Here is a 16383-nt window from a genome sequence, read left to right on the forward strand (position 1 = left end):
TCTAAATGGTGCACTTCATGCGTATTCCCTCATGTTTTTCCAGCCCACATCCAAACAAGTGTTTGCGACAGTGAAAGATCAAGCGAAAAAACGTCAAGGCTACGGCCTTAACAGGGTATTCATCACAGAACGTCGAAATTCACAAAAATAGCCACAGCGACCTTCATCGGAAAATTTCGGCACGGATAAGAGAGCGCTCTCCAAGGTTAGCTACTGCTTGGTATGGTCATTCGATAAGGCAAAGGTCGAAGACTGCGCGAAATCCTCTTCCCGCAATAAAGACAGCATAATCATTCAATCAACGTAACGGCAAGGATGGTGGATGACCCAGAGAATCTGCCGTAAGAATAAAATAAAGAAAAGGAAAATAGAGGCCTCGAGAACAACCGTCGACAAGTCGTTTCCTCTGCGCTAGAAACTTTCACGTATTTGCAGTCTTTGATGTTCCATTTAACACATTTGACATTCTACCGAGAGAGAGAAAGAAACACTAAGGAGCAGCTTCAAGGACAAACGAGCGTGAAATTACGCAGTCACAGGGCAAAGACGCACGCAGCCTACCGTTACTGGGAACTGCGAAGCTAGCAAGATTGACAGTGGTTCGTAAGTGCAAATGAGACGATGCCCTGCAAAATGTGACGCAAATGCAGGCTGGATCAATTATACAACGAAAATTATAAAGTTTTAACCTCGCCGTACAGAGGACAGGCTGCAATTCTCTTAAAAGGTATGAATGAAAAATGTTTCTCTTTGAAGTAAATTGACGATAAAAATAAGCCACAGGCGAACTCAACTACCAGACAATTTTTTCGCCGAATATTTAAAACAACAAAGTAATCTGAAGCTGCTTTCACACTGAGTAACATGTTATAAATACAAGTTGCATACAACAAGTTTTTCGAAAAAGTTACAAACCCACATAACATTTTCCATGCAAGATTGTGTAATAAAACAAAAATTCGTGTCATACACCATGAGTAAAAAGTTACACGGATTTGTAACTCTTTCGTAAAACTTGTTATATGTAACTTTTTTATATACCATGTTACTCATTGTAGGTGAAAACGCAGCTTGACAAAGCATATGCATTACATCGAAACCGTACTATTTGTACAGAAAACGAGGAGCAATATGTAGACGCGAGTAACATATTATCGAAAACGACAGAGTAACCCGGAAGATGAATGATATTTACAATGAATCTACATGTATAATAATGGAGTGGCAGACGAAGGGATACGGCTTTTCGAGTCCAATGCTTTTTAGTTAATTTACTTTACTTCACTTTAATTACTTCATTTAGATTAGTTTAAACCAGTTATAAGGATGATTTCGTAATGGCCTCGTGATTAAATATCTAAAAACAAATATATTCCATAAAAAGACTACGACAGACGCGTCATCATCGACACGGTCCTTGATGAGGGTTTGACGTAGATGCTAATTCATTGGAACCCATCATCAACTGTCAAGGAAATCTAAGCGAGTTCTTCGTAGTGACGCCACCCAAACATTAACATCCACCTCCTTATTATAATCATTCAGCTAAGGTTAGCTCTCCTAATAGAATCCACCTCCGAAGCGACTGGAATTCAAAACATTAATGGTGCGTACGCCATGAAAGATGCCGTTACACAGAAACAAATAAAACCTACCAAGTACAAATGTCTAAAAGCACCTTCGTATACCATACGTGTGGCCTAGTTAATACCAAATTAAGTAAAAAATCACAATCAAACAAAGTGCACATAATTTTGCAACTAATTCTTTATTACTACCACATTGTAACACTAATGTCTCTCAATTATGTCGCAGCATTCGAAACCAAGTAATCAAGTGGGTCCATTACGAACAAAGGCATCGCTCGAAGTAAAAAATGGGCCAATCGATAAAAAGACGTCAATCATTCATTCAAAAAAGCTTAATCACGCATAACGCTTGCATTCCGGCAGCCAAATTATGCATGACAATCTCAATAGGCATATAAATAGATTAGTTACATTTTTCACAAGATTATTTACTGTATGAACTAATGCACCAATCCTTCAACTAAGAAAAAATAGCGTGGTACTTTCCATTGTATGGGATGGTAATCTTCATAGGATATAAAAATATCTACAAACGCCTCATCAACAAATCGTCAGTTAATAAGAGCAAAAGTAAGTTATCGCAAAACTTCAGAGAGTAATTATTAGCAGAGAAGATGTACACCGGAAACTTTTGTAAATTTCGAGGACCGAGACTACTAGTACACTCGGCCGTTCCAAATTCAACAGATGAAGCCGTATTTTAAAATTGCCTTAAAGAAACCCCACAAAGTTCAACAAAATTATACATATATACTACACTCTCAGTGGAGGGAGACTTACGGGAGAGCTTTTATTATAATTCCTAAGTTATTGAAATAGTTACCAAACTTTAATCGAAACCGACGTTTTTGATGAGAAAAATCTGGGATAGGAAAAATAAACGAAAATGGAAAGAATTCCTTGAAAATATCACTCGTAAAACCCAGAACATGATTCGTAGCAGATTTTCTCCGCCTATTTCGCAGACACCAAACTTAACTAATGATCGCTTATAGGATTAGTGGTCCACACACGTATGCAAACGTCTGTAACTTTATGAACCAAAGTACGCCAGGTTGCACTACGACACTAGCCGAGGGATTTTACTGAGACATGCGTCCGGCACCACATACCATCGGTAGCCGAGCGACCACTAACGACAATACGAGAAGTACACAAAATTTATTCCCTTTTTTGTGAAAGAATAAGCTCGAGCAATCAGGGCATCAACAATTGTAGGGCTTATAACAATTTGTGATTTCAAAAATTCAATTCGTATAGATGTAAAACTTATTTTCATGACATTAAACACTTAGATTACATTTTCTAAGACTTATGAAACAACAGAATGACAGCTGCAACGAAAAACTGGCAACAAAACACGGTGTCATCCACTACGCTCTTTTTTCTTCCCATCGAACTCTGAAAACGCGGACGATGAGGGCAACGTCCATTTCCGGAGCCAGTGTCCGATTACGAAGTATATTGCACTCGATAGCAGGGAATATGGATGCACTGCACGCATCGGCATGACCTTATGAGCAGTAAAGGGGTAATTGACCTCGATCAAATTTAAACACTCGATCGCACGACATAAAAACAAAGCAGATAGCAACGTAAAAAAACAAGGATGACTTGGATTTCCGTGTTTTTCAAGAGATCGATTTTAGCGCTGACCTCAAAAACGCCCCAAGCTTGGTCACCGACCAGCAGGCCTTCGTTTCCTCGCCGACCTTCGGAGAAGATTTTTGGGACGGCCGCTTGTTTACACTCGTAAAGACACTCGAGAGACGTAGAAGCTCAAGGACTTGCAAATTTTTCGCGCGGAATTTTGGCGCGGAAAAAAGATAAGGTCTCAACGAACCCGGCGACCTCTAGATTCAAAGCAAATAAATGACATTTTGAAACGACAGAAATAATGACTAGATACGCTGAATAGAAAAAAAACTAAACAGAGTTTTTTCATATCGCTTGCAGAGCATGAAAGATTGGAAAAATCTCCAGCATGGAAAAAATACGTTGTGAAATAACTGAAATAACATGTAATGGTTTGTTATCCAAGGATAGGAATCACTTTTATCCATCTTATAATCAGAACTTAGCTCACTTAAAGTATTTTTGTCTCATAATAGGGATTCTCAATCACAGGCTTTAGTTATTTTTACCAGATAAGGCAAAATATGGTAAGACTGTTAATAAACTTGAGTGATAAGTCAACCTGAGAGGCAAACTCTAAGAAATTGGGTGCATATGCCCTTAGGTTGCGGATAACATGTAATTAAATACCAAACGATTATACTTCAAGTGGTGGGTAATTGAAAGATAAGTACGCAGTATCAGTCTCCTTCTAAAAAAAGAAACCCTACAGCCAACTATTTAGTCAATAACAAGAATTCAACCTCCAATAGCCGTGACTTCAGACCGGTAGAAGTATAAAAACAAAACAAACAAGTCATAAAAAACAATATATTTCAAGCTTTTAAAGAAGATTAAAACTTCATTCTCTCAACCTAAGAGACAGTATGAGAGGTATATTAAGTTCTTGGAATATTTCAAGAAATAATTACAAAGCATTTGACTGTAAAAATGTTTTAAAAAATATATTGCTGATTTTAAACCCAATCTAATTGTAAGAGATTTTCACGAAATATAACGATTTATACGTCCAATCATGATGAATTTAATATCGAAATCGACGTAGCAATGCCTACAAGTGGAACACAAACATACATACACACATACATAAAAAACGGAAACGAATCATCGACACGTTAACAATATATATGGCATATACAGGTGATAAAAAAGATGAACGTGTGTAACACGCAAGGGACATGATCCCTTTTTCGCAGTTCAAAGAGAAATAATTGAGTAACGTTTATATCATCAACTATGATGATTACGAGGACAAATGTTTAATATTCCGAAAACTGCAAACTACCCACGAATAAATAAATAAAAACAACTATAACACAGTATTTTGAAAGCGGACCGAATTATTCTGCATGCAACCGCGTATTTCGCAATTAACCAAAGATAAACCACACCCATTTTCCCAACAACGGCACGTAAGAGTCAACGAAAATATGAAAATCCCCATCAAGGACAGCAGACAAAAAGGTGGTTGACTCTGGAGGCAAAATTCTCAGATAAAAAGAGACGGTTTTTCTATTTTTCATTTGGCAGGCGACGGAGGGTCTGTGGCCAATTCGTGGGCGACGTTGGCCACAGACAATTTGGATTTTCCAACCAACGGCCACGGGAAATTTCGACGGAAGGAAGCCGACGTATTCAAAGGAAGAGAATGATAGACACAGGACGTAACGCCGCAACGCAAAGACATGAAACACGTTCCCCAGACAATGCCTCAGACAGCGGGAATTTCATACGGCCTTAAGTGACGATTACCTAAACGCCAAAAATTTCCCATACGATATCAAGTATCACGAGGTAACGTCTGAGGATGAAATAAATTTCTAGGTACAGTTACTGGCGATTTGAAGAAATCTAGAGACCTGAAAGCATAAAAAATGATGGTTGGTTTGTTTCATATTCTATTCTAAATATTAATTATTTAAACGCGAATAAAAATTATTGAAGAGTGAAAAAAATATGGTCACCATTTACCGCACACCCTAAGGACGCGGGCTGGCATCTAATCAATGAGGATAGGTGAAACAAAATATAATGGAAACCTTAGGAAGATAGCTAGTATTGCAGAATTGCAGTGGTGATATAGTAGTTTGCATTAATAGTAGCCGCATAGCACAATTGCATATCTACATAAGGGAACTAATCCTTTTTTCGCAGTTCAAAGAAAAATAATTGATACAATGATGAATACTAGAGTTACACCATCAACTATAATGATAATGAGGGCTAATATTTTATATTCCGAATGTAGTAATCCATGTAACTTTTCATTAGAAACGTTGAAATAACCATAAAAAAACTCAGAAAGTATGAAATCAAGAAAAATTGTTCTTAAGCCCCAGATGCAATATATATAAATTTGAAAACGAACGCGCTACTCATTAAATGGATATTTAATAGTTAAGATGGTTGAACCGATGGTCTATCAATAGTCAAAGAAAATATGTGCTTAAAATAAGATGATAAAGGGAAAGAAAATCTTCAACCCATTTTGGCATCAACTTCGATAAATGTAGCGTCAAGCATTATTCTATATTAAGTTTACGATAGTGGTATTGGAATAATCGCTTTTAGTAAAAATTTTGCGAAAAAACGAATAAAATCGCTTCTATAGTTAGTTTGAATGTAAATCTATCATTAAAAATATGAAAAGCATAGGCGATTGGTTAAACAAAAACGTTAATGGAAAAGAAATTACAAGAAATATGAAGGACTTAATACTAAAAGAAATTTAAGAAAGAGAATTAGAAAGGGCTAATTTAAACGAATAAAGGGACAATGCACAAAAAGGAGGACACGATAAAGTATTATTTCTCAACATCTCCGGTGAATTCCAGAAACTTCAAAATAGTGCTCTCAATGAAAGCTTCATAATAATAACGAGATAATGCTAAATAGTGTTTTATACCTTACAAATAGGAACATTAGAGTAAAAGTTATACATTATACATCCAATAGGAAGAAACTGAAGTATTTCCCCATTGAAACAGCCTACCAGCCGTTCTGAAACGATTTCAATGATTTGGGGGCAATTGTCCCATTTCTCCAACCCATTACTGCTTGACAGGATAGTATAAGCTGAAGGATACCATGTAAAGTAATCCACGATGGCATTGCTCCTTACTACTAGACTAATCAACAACCGTGATTCTAACCTGTCGCATAAAAATGAGTCGCGCGTTAGTCGGAATACGATATAAATTTTTTGAGTTTTCAATAAACGAATTAATTCCGTTCTAAATGGAAACAAAACCTGTTCTCACCCATAAATATCGCTTCTGAACAATAACATATCATATATTGTGGTGCGAATTTGGACATTCGCCATGCTTGGATCATCCAACTCCATGACCTAGATACCACGTATTTTTTTTCAAGAATCCACGATGCTCGATAAACACTTTCTTCGGCATTTTAAATATACCCGGCCCATTTCTCACGAATGGCGCGCTCAAAATTTCAGCGAGTCTCAAAAATAGTTTAGTCATTCGAAGAAAACATCTATGATTACATTCAGGGTCAAAGAATGATTCAATTCAATAACTAATTCTTCACTCTTACTTTAGCCAAAAATGCGTATCCCTTCCCACAGCGTGGGTAATTTAAAAAGGAGGAAGCAATGAAATATTTTCCGGATCTAATACAGCTAAAATCCATGAAAGAACTCGCAACTGAGAGAGCGCGGCAGGCGAGGAAATAAATAACCGCGTCAGATCAAGAATGGGCCGGTTGCCTAGACACGGCCGACAACAAGGCGCCTTCTTAGCCAAAATATCTTTCGCTCCGTCGCTAATCGGAGACTCTAACCTAAGCATACTGCGCAAATAATTCAGAGTGAATCGCCAAGGTGCGAAACACGCTTTCTTTCAATCACTCATCCTTCATATGATTCTATACAATCCTTTCAATCGACAATAACATCATCACTCGTCTTTCATGTGATCAGAATAGATAATTCAGCTCCAAGGCAGTTTCTGTTTAGAGAATTTCGGAATCAATGACTAACCACAGACAGTTCCATATTATTTTAAACCACAGACAGTCTATTATTATTGTAAATTTGGTAACACCGCTAGTTGTTTGTATTATTGTCTTAACAATAAATAAAGGAAAAATCCATTTGTGTGTATAAAACAAGCATGGAGTTTTCATTTACGTAGTCTCAATAGTTTAGTGTAATTAAACAATAATAAGACCGCAAACGCCACAAAATCAAACAGTTTCTACCAATGCATGGGGCACGCTTACACGTCAAAATAATGCAACACCGTGGTTATTTATTCGTGTGAGTATCAGAAATACAGGGAAGGGGCCAGCTCCAACTCTGGGCCACCTCGAGCATTGCGGTTTTTTATACATAGAGAGCCCGAGGGCCTCACCTGAGATTCGAACGCGGGATCCTTAGGTGGGTACTCGAGCGTACTACCCGCTCCCCCATAAAGGTAAGTAGGTATTATTAACGCAAACATTAGCAGTGAAACAGGGTTACAAATGGTGGTTAAATTAAACATCTAGTATGCCCATAAATTAACCAGTACAGAATAACGTTTCCTATCACAAGTGAACAAGATATCTTCAGCCAAGTGAATTATCGATCTACGTGAAGACTGCATGTCGCGAATACATTAAGGTATTCGTAACCATATATCCAATCGGAAAGAAGGTAATTTTAAGTTACAATTCGACCAGTTCAAATGCGCATTACATCAAGTCCAACCACTGTGATGCTGAGGCGCCCCTTCAATAGCAAAAGCTACACTTTTATAAGTAGCAGTTCCCTTGAAGCCGGCTTTTTTACGAGATTTGGCAAAGGAGGCTTCTCCGCGTGGGATTTCTAGGAAGCGCTGGCCCAGGACTTGAGGATCTAACCACGCCGTGGCCAATAAGCGAGCGTGGCTAATGCGATTCACTGATGCCAAAATCGTAAGAATCAGTTTCTCAATCGGAAGAGTGTAGGAGGGTCAAGACGACTCATTTTCGGAACAAAAAACAAGACAGTAATGACTGCGAGATATCTAAAACAATACGATGCTAGAGCTGAGGTTTAATGAGTGTAATAGCGATTAAAATGTATCATTCCCTGGCGTCGCGAAGCCAAAGGCAAACATATCGAGAGAGATACATCTCATAGATTGCTAATTTAGCCATATATTGCTTTAATTTGAAAAGTAAAATATTAAGTATCAAGTAACACAGTCGAGTGGACTAATTGATAACAATAATGATCTCTCTGAGCGTAAAATTTTGAACATATTAAGGCCACACGATAAGGCCTCAATTAGACTCCAGAAGCTACCAAAGTCCTCACATTACATAATACGAAAGATGCATCCGAAAATAAACGATGTTTGGCCAAATACTACTGTCTAAGAAATTCACATCACTCACAGAGAAGGAATAATTCCCTCATAAAAATTATAAGCAGCGAGAACTTTTCTTTCCGTAGTTCCTCCCAATGGATCATAATGTGAGAAAATGCTTAATTAATATTTAAAAAAATGGAATGGTAAATATTCCATCTGTAAAAACACAAATAGTGTTTAGACCTGCGGAAATAATTATTTCGTAAAATTCACTAAAATTACGCCGAGACGAAATGTGGACGAAGTTTTTATTCTACAGGCACATTCCTGTACCCAAATTTGTGAATGATGAATGAATGGGTAACGTTTGATTTTGTCATGTAACACAAGGTAGTGGAGAGAACTATAATTACCTAAATTATGTCAAACATATTTGAAGTGAATATACCATAAAATTTATTAACACATGAAATAAATAATCCGTGAGAAAATAACACATCATATACGACATCTACAAAATGAAAACGGCCACTGCCTAAGTTAATGAAGTAAGTGCCGTGAGCGGAAGCATTAGACCCAATCACCAATCAACTGCAACTGGGTCATGTTTGAAGCATGCGAGTCCGTCTACTGAACAGGAAGCGGGCTGAAAGGATGGACAGTGCATCGAAATCCTTTCGTAGGCCGAGGCGGAAAGGAGGCATGTTTCCAACATCTGAAATCATTTCGCTTGGACGTCGTCCAATCACTTCAACTGAGACATGGCGCAAAAGGAGGTAAAGGTGAGCGATAATTATTTCCGTCGCTACGAAGAGCGCGAATACCCAAGAAAACCCCAATCGTAGAAGGAATGCGCAAAGAATTATGATTTCCAAGATAAAGAAAAAAAAACGTACATTTTCTCACGCCGATGCGATACAAAAAAGTGAAGAGCGACCAAAATATATATCCCTTAATACTATCTTGGAAACTTGGCCAATGAGAAAATCGACAAGCGTGAAAAAAGAAAATGGGAATTATCATGGTAGCATTGACTGAATGAAAAGCAAGACTAAAGTAATTAAAACAAGAATCACAAGTCATAAATGATAATTATCTTTTTATTACTTACTTCATGGAGAATTAGTGTCTTCACTGAGAATCATTCGCAGGGCAAATCTCATACTACACAAACAGTCTTATTATAAAAATACATAGACAAAGTCACACCTACAAACGACAGTATTTCAAGCATTAATAATTGTTCATAACATATCACTTCGATTTCTAGCTTGGTTCGGATAGTTGAGGTTTTAGATTCCTAAGAAAGTTCGGATTTGAATTCAACCCGAACTTAGCCATAAGCGAATGACTTTTACACATTCATGGCAGGGAGCAGCTCCTTCCCTCTACTTCACCCAAAGACGATATTTCTCTGAGGACTACGAAAAACTTCAACCCACAAAGAAATCAACGAATACATCAATTGGTAAGGTGTTTTCACGAGGATCACACTTCACTTGCGAATCAAAAGAAAAAATCACAACCTTAAACAATATATATGTTCATTCATTTTTTTTGACCTCATTCAACAATCTAAAAAAATTCAACGCTCACATGGGAAAATGAAATCGTACATTAACGCAGGTAAATATAGGCTTAACTAGATTTATTAACGGTCATAAGAATATATTCCTAAAAAAAAAACATTTGCCATTGTTTTCGGGGCAACCCAAAACTAGTATCATAAGGTAAGATTTTGTAAAAGCGTCGACGTTTCGGGTTCCGACTCGTTACCAATTCTCACGGCCACTGAATGAATATTTGAAGTGTATATATAGGAAATGAATATCATAAATCTTACATAGTATCGTAACATTAAAATAAAATTATGGCTTTCGATGAAACCGCTATAATAATATGGGAGGAAGGATAAAAAAATCACGCCCACACACGTAGATAACATTCCATTCACAACGGGGAGTACATAAATGCCAACGGGAGAAATTACGACGCCATTAAAACGTAAGTACGCGGGAATGAGCGATCATATTTTTCATCTCGCGTTAATTATGGTCGTACTGTGGAACCAAGGTCCGAGATATGCTCCAGCATAAGCTCAACCGCCGCTGGGAATGAAACGGGGACGAACACTACGAAATCCGATAGATCGATTTTTCCCGGTGGGGAAGCCCATTGAACTAACTTTCGTGCGCGACCGCCAATTCACAAAGCTTTATCCGGCTCACCTCAAGGTCTTTCCTCCGCCTTGTTTACTCTCTCACTCCCACACAACGCGCCAAACATGCAGGAATTTATGATGAAAGGGGGATGGTGGCGGACATGGTGGAAACCCACCACGGGGGGACAAAATGCGCATCACATTGCCGCCCTCCATATGGACGGAATGTCTCGAGAGAAAAATGAGCTGAGGGTTACATAATGCGCACAGGGTAAAAATACACGATCGAGGGAAACTAACAACATATAGTCCGGTCACCGTTAGATGAAGTAAATTCTTAAGAAATATCAGTCACCTTTTCATTAAATAACACGCAAAGAAGGCAATCGGCCCCTAATTATACATATACGATAAAATTAAGGACGGAAATACAAAAGATGAAAAAGAAGAAAAAATAAGTTTAGATTAACAAAAATATTCCATGAACGAAAAACTTTCGAAAGCCGAATTTAATGTTACGAACAAAACAGATACATTAAAAAATAGAACATCGGCAACTTTGAACAGCTATTCAGCAAAAACATGCATAGGTTCCAAATCGGCTAGCATTATTACCCTAAAAATACTGCATACCGATGCATCAAGTCACAAATAAAATAATATCCACACTCATCGTAAACATAAACATTACATGCGATGAAACCGAAAATTAATGGAATATATAAAGCATGACACCAAAACATCAAAATCGCGCAACATAGGACGTAAAAGACCACACGTGGTGTTCGATGAGTTGGACGCGGTTGTAGCATCTCACACCAGTTACATACCGGCCGCGTGAACTCCTTAATCTGCAGAAGGCGGAAGCAAGTCGAGTCGCAGCCAGCACCCACGAAAACAAGGCTCGGGACGGATCCACACAACAGAAGAGCCAGGACGATATTGAGCCCGCGGAGAAATATTTCGCGAAGCGATCCCGAGGACTATGGGACCCGCCAAACAAAAGATTTTTTGGCCGCTCTCTGAACTTCCTCACGTGCTCACCTCGACTGGAAGACGGCCCAAAAGACACTACTGCGAGAGTGAGTGAGTAAGCGAGACAACAAGGGGCGCGATCCCCTTCCCCTACACTCCCCGCCGGCATCGCGAACCTCAACACTCCTCCCCTCCGCTACAAAGCACCAACCGTCACATGGAGACGGGATGCTGCGAAGAAACATAACCGACCGCGATGAATAGAGATTTATAGAGGCTTCCACTTGAATAACACGCTCAATTCCACGAACAGTTTCGTGAGCTCTGCATCATTTTGAGGTCCAATGGCAATAAAATGGTATAAAGAGAAGTTAAAAACCGAACCTGGCAGCGAAATTAAGCACAACGGGTGCTCCTGGAATTACGGACATGATACAAATGCTAGGTTGTAAATCGGAAATGGCATGCACAGGTACAATCATCTTTCACAAGAAGAAATCTAGAGTTAAAACCCTCAAATTTCCATTGGGGAGAATGACGCCTCAGTAGCTTAACTGGCTAAAGCACTCGACCGGAAATCGGGAGATACGGGTTCATATCCCGGTCAAGACGAATGCTTTTTTTCTCTGTGGATTTTTCTCACAATGCGTGCATCGCATGAGACACCGTAAAGTTATCACCGTGGGTAGTCCCGGTATACTTACACTAGTCTTAAAAGTTGCAGTGCCGACTAAGATAGATTCGCTCTGCCATGTAAACGTATTTTTTGTGTATTAGTTATCTTAAATGGTATCCGAGTTGAAAGCAGTGGTGTCATGGTGGGGAAAAGCCGTTCCAGCACTGGTTAGCAAAAGACATAATAGTCTAATAACACTTGTATCACTTTTGTGGTCTCAAAATTTCTAATTTATATATTCAAAAGCAAAACAAAAGGTTTAGTAATAAAAAGTAAATAAAGACTTGTAATAAAAAATAGGAACATTTTTACTACAAGTCATTATTTATTTTTCAGAGCAATAATTCACTTCTAAAGAAAGTTAAGGAAAGTGCGTTCCGGCACCGCTAATTTTGCCATGACGTCACTGGTTGAAATTGCACAATCTTTTTTAATTACCCTGGGTAATTACGAGTGATCACTTCCGAAGCAACACCGGATTGTGGTAAATTTAGATCACTACTGCCCTTGACCTTATATTCGATGACTACGCGGAGAAGAGCCGTGAATGCTGCAATTTCATAGATTCTAAATTAAGACGTAACATATTTATCTATATTTCAAAATCATTGCCGGATTAAACGTAATAGAATAAGAAAAAAACACACATTACATACCAATAAATTAGCCATCATAAGAAATATTATATTTTGGCTAATTACTCATCACCTTCTTAACCACGTTCGATTTTTTATTAGTTAGCAAACATATTTCGTACAAATAACAAATGAAATATTCTTTAGAAAAACGAAGTAAAATGTGATATAAAATACCATTGGGGGACTGCGTCCATCATCATCCTGAAGTTTTGACGCAGAGCGAATCTTCCAGAAAAATTACCATCAAAATTGAATGAGGATGAAAACAATGGAAGAGCCAAGGGGTGAAACTTGAAGCAGCCAAGATATAGCTGGAAGTGTTACATAATCCAATGTTTACCAAGTCGGCGGCTCTTGGAAACGAATCATGAACGCCACCCGTAAGAGACATAACTGTCGTAGTCGACTAGAGAATTTTTTTTCGAACACATGACTGTATTGGCACGATGAACAGTGAGGGAGAATCTCAAAGAGCAGGCCAAATAATGAAATGACTCTTTTTGAATAAATATTCATTAAGAAATTACATTTTATGATGCTCAGATACAGCATGCGCAAGAAACTTGGAAGAAGAGAGAAATTCGGGCAAATTGCAAACAACAACTACTTTCAACAAGCCCAAACTAATGAGTGTGTGAATTTTATTTTGTCAAGAGATTTTGAATCCCAACAGTAAAAAAATGTGCAAATAATTTTCAGTATAATTATATTTTGTATGTATTTCATAATAAATATTGTTTCGTAAATATCTAAATCGAAAATGCTTTAAACAATTTCTTAAAATTTCTAATTAATAAATAATCGCGATACTTGGATCTCCGCACCGGTGCGCTGATTGACTGAATTTGATTCACGACGGAGAAATTACCTCTTCAAGTTGTTTACTTTCGACGCACATCGAATCGAAGCGGGAGAATGCCGCTAACGGACACACATGACGGTGTGTTAACGTATGCGATGCACTCCAGCAAAAGTAACGATAAGGTTTCACACATTGCCTCCGAGATATCACATTACCTCATCATTCCGAAGACAAACACCTGAAGTACTAGCCTACGCATTGATGAAAATCCTCTCTGCGTCGTAGTGTGAGAACACTTGCCATGGGAAAGGATCAGCCATCAACATAGGCGATGCATGACTGGCGCCGCAGATCTGATGCAGCAACGCCAAAACCGGCGTGCTAGGACAGCGACGTCATGATTTGTCGTTACGTTCGTACATGCGCCCCTAATAAGGGGTTGAAGGAACTAAATGTGCCCCGCACAACTATTAGACATTAATAGTTTGAATACATTACATTGTGAAGAGCAAGAAAAAAAAGCGACAATGATGATTACTTCAGTAAAATGAAAAAAATGCAAATAAAATAGTAATGACAGCTCATCAATAGTACATTCATTATTTATTTCAACGAATATCTTGGGTTAATGAAGTACCCCATACTCACGTGGCTATGAATATTGAACTAAAGAGTGACTCGCAGGCATGGAAAGGTTGCTGAGCCTCGTAATTAATCAAACCTGCTTAAATGAATTTTTAAATATTATACGCTGTCCACACTTTTTTCTTCCGATTCTCAGCACTCTTTTTTTCACGATCAGTCCGATACTAAGGATACTCCGTTTTCTTACCAATAAATCGCGTCGTAATCGATTCTATACACGCCACGCCGTCATCATCAGTACATTTTGATGCTCGATTTTGCCTCGATGGAAACGTCATGTCGCTAAAACGAGTAAAATTATAAGAAAATACGTGGAAAATATAATTTTTATTCCTTTAATGCAAAGATGCTGATCTACAAATTTTTTCCGATACAGTCATGAACATTCACGACTAAACTTATCAGTACATACCGCTCTCAACTGAATCAAGTTTTGTGGTAGGGTATCATTTATTTTGAGCACACATTTTTCCCTTACACGATGATTTAATTGGAAAGCCTAAAAATATAACGAGTGCGGTCTTCGAGATTAGAAAGGTTAATAACCTTAACTGGCTATTCTAGCATGAGAAAAGAGGATATTTGGCAGTGGGAACCGCAAGCTTGCATCACAGTTTTTATAATCTGATCCACTTTGAACTAATGAATCTAGTGCACTGCTAATCAAAATCACCATGTCAATAATAAGTAACACTATAATTACGTGTGTTCAATACATACTTGCATTTCATTCCCCACAGAGTAAATGGTAGTTGTATATTAGCAGGACGTATTCGAAAAAGAGAGATCAAATCCCGTGAAACTAAGGCGATATGTTCTAACGGCAGTGTTAGATATTCTTACACCCAAAAAACGCACCTAAAACGGTAATAAATAACCTTAGTAAAAGCACTAAGGGCCTCGATTCATATCCATGAGTGAAGCTAGGATTTCAGTCTAAATCCGACACAGCACTGAGATAATTCCAAACATACTAAGATAAAAAGAGACATAACCTGTAGTACAATAGCGCTCTCTTTTTTTCACGATCATTCCGAATCTAAGCATACTCCGTTTTCTTACCAATAAATCGCATCGCAATCGAACTAATGCTACACACTAAAAATCTTTATTAATGGAGGTTAATTAAGTTTTAGATTTCAACGCTTGACAGTGGTTATAAAATTGATTCCCAAAACATTTACGAGGCCATACAAGGGCCAGTTTAAGCGGTAAGCTAAATATGCGGCCCCGTAGGACTCCAAGCAAAAGGAGGCACCTAAGCGCTCAGTCCAATATATTAATCCATTAATTGCTTTTAAGCTGTAGAAATATCACATTCAACATAGGTATAAGAGCAAGCACATTTTAAGTTCATATTTAAGTCTTGACCCTTATTCCTTAAATATTGCGTTGAATTTAACGAATTAACCAATTGCTAATTTAAATTAAAAGAATTATGCAAAAGGGTTGCCAAGGGCCAAGAGTTGTTGATTAGTTACAGGAGAGGATCAATCAGTCAAAAGAGACAACAACAACGTGTATAATTTGAGATTAATAACATCATTATTTACATTAATACTGTGTCCAATAGTTATTTATGGATCAAAAGAAGAACTAATTCCAATATATTGTATTTACTTTAAAATGTATTGAGAGAGAATCCCTACAACCTCTCAGGTTAGTTTTGAGGCGGATTGTTGTTCGCTTACACTAGAAAAATGCCTAGAACCGGCCCTGGCCACACATCTATACACTTCTCACATCTCACCAAATATGGCCAGCATGAACTATCACACCCATGTCCGCAGGACTAAAGAAAGACCTCAGTCAGCGTCCGCGAACCTGTTTCGTCTGCGAGCATTCCACAGACACAAACACAATTCCCAACCCTTCTCCGCGCCAAAACAGACGCCAACAGCGAAAAAAACACGCCCTCGCCAGACTCGTAATATTACGACGCCACGGCTCTGTAAAGGCGTC

General features: G+C 38.1%; 1 protein-coding gene across 6 annotated transcripts in view; it reads right to left on the minus strand.

The window, feature by feature from the left end:
* The window catches only part of LOC124153714 (phosphatidate phosphatase LPIN3), a 118720-nt gene that overhangs the window by 60777 nt on the left and 41560 nt on the right, over positions 1–16383 (minus strand). For 3 of the 6 annotated variants that reach the window (XR_006863737.1, XM_046527043.1, XM_046527038.1), the window contains exon 1: positions 11516–11752. The exons of 2 other annotated variants lie outside the window; for them this stretch is intronic. The gene's annotated coding sequence lies outside the window, so the exon portion shown is untranslated. Of the gene's footprint in view, positions 1–11515; positions 11753–16383 lie in introns of those variants that run through there. One more of the 6 variants, XM_046527044.1, reaches the window with a different exon arrangement.

This window comes from Ischnura elegans, chromosome 2 (assembly GCF_921293095.1).
Source record: "Ischnura elegans chromosome 2, ioIscEleg1.1, whole genome shotgun sequence".
Taxonomy (NCBI): domain Eukaryota; kingdom Metazoa; phylum Arthropoda; class Insecta; order Odonata; family Coenagrionidae; genus Ischnura; species Ischnura elegans.